The sequence below is a fragment of the Ovis canadensis genome, chromosome X, assembly GCF_042477335.2.
Source record: "Ovis canadensis isolate MfBH-ARS-UI-01 breed Bighorn chromosome X, ARS-UI_OviCan_v2, whole genome shotgun sequence".
NCBI classification, from domain to species: domain Eukaryota; kingdom Metazoa; phylum Chordata; class Mammalia; order Artiodactyla; family Bovidae; genus Ovis; species Ovis canadensis.
This window is the reverse complement of record NC_091727.1, coordinates 37,350,958-37,352,840: the sequence shown is the minus strand read 5'-3', so window position 1 is coordinate 37,352,840 and position 1,883 is coordinate 37,350,958.

Sequence of the window (1,883 nt, the reverse complement as noted above, 5' to 3'; positions counted from 1 at the left end):
CCTACCGCACTCAGAATCTTCCTCATGGGATAGCATCTGTGAGTTTCCCAATAAGGGGCTGCAGAAGGACAGAGAGGTGACAATGGTCTGTAATGGACCTTGTGACTGAGACAAAGAGGACGCAGAGTTGGTGGATGAACTTACAGAGCCTAGAGACCATGGCAGGACTGCCAGGGACCAAAGATGAGTCAAGTCCCACCCCTACCTCCACCCCTGGAGGAAATCTACATGTAGATCTTCTGGCAATCCACATGTGGGAGGTTTTTTTTTTTTTTTTTTAATGCCACTACTTTATATAAACCTTTGAATGTATTTGTCACCCCAAGAGAAAGGAAGGCTATGCAAAAACCTTTAGTTGTTTGAGTTAAATTTGACTGGACTAAGAATATTCTATAATGGTCATTACTGAATTAAATTTTTTGCCTTCATGGTGAATGGGTACTCAGAATGAAGGCTGGACATTTGGGAGTTGGATTTCTCAACATGGTCAATTTGAGATGCCTAATAAACCTCAAAGTAGATGAAGCTGGATATCAGTACAGAGGTTTAGGGTAGATATACTTGTTTGGGAGTTTTCAGATATAGATAGGCATTTAAAGTTAGGGACCTGGGGGTTAGATCATATAGAGGGTAAACACAGAAAGTAGAAATCTGAGAGGTGAACTCTGAGTCATCCCAACATTTAGAAATTAAGGTGAGGTTGTTTTTCCAATGAGTGAGACAAAAACAGCAGCAAATGAAGTAGTGGAATAAAGCACAATGGTGTGGTGTCCTGGCTACCAAATAAAGTTTCAAGGAGGTGGTGATGAGCAATGTTAAATACTACAAGAGGAAAGATGGCGACTGAATAATGGTCATTGGATTTGGCAATGTGGACATAATAGATGACCTGGCAAGTGTAGTTTTGTGAGCACTAGAAATGAGAGAACTGTCTCATTTGGTCTTGTTAGGATAAGGTAATTGGTCTCTTTATGTGTTTTTTCTTTGGAAGTTTTGTTGATGACTTGCCAGAGAATATGCTCCTTGACGAGGAAGTTACTCATTCAAATATGTCTGCAAACACTGCATACTGCATGTCACTCGAGAGACTACTGAAAACAAATGAGAAAATTAAAAGACCTAAGAAATAGAGGGAGCCTGTTTATCTTTATTTCACCTAGAAATTTCTAAACTTACATCCCATAAAATTCATACATATGTGTGCATGTGTATAAGGCCCACAGTCTCTTACCTGAAACCCTTTTGGTCAGATATAACTTAAAAATAAAAATATTTCAGATTTCAGGAAAACAAATGGACAGTGCCTATTTTAGGTAGTTCTGCCAGCAAGGAATCAAACACATCGACTGTTTTGCTTTGTGGCAAATTATGCTCAGAGATAGAGACTGTCTTTACTGACATTTTATTTAATACAGGTTCACTATGGGAATCATAATAATTTCACAAGCCAATGGCATGTACGATAAAGTCTATTAATGAGTCAATAAAGAAATAAAACTCCAAAAAGGGAACCCTCCTACACTGTTGGTGGCAATGTAAATTGGTGCAGATACTAAGGAAAACAGTATAGAGATTACTCAAAAAATTAAAAATAGAGTTGTTATATGATCCAGCAATCCCACCCCTGGGCATATACCCAGACAAAACTACAATTTGAAAAGATACATACACCCTTATGTTCAGAGCAGCAAAATTCACAAACAACCTAGATGTCCATCGATGATGGATGGATAAAGAAGATTTGGTACATATATATAATGGAATATTATTCAGCCATAAAAATGATGAAATAATGCCATTTGCAGTACATGTATGGATCCAGAGATGATTACATTATATCAGTCAGAAAAAGACAAATACCATATGATATCACTTTTATGTGT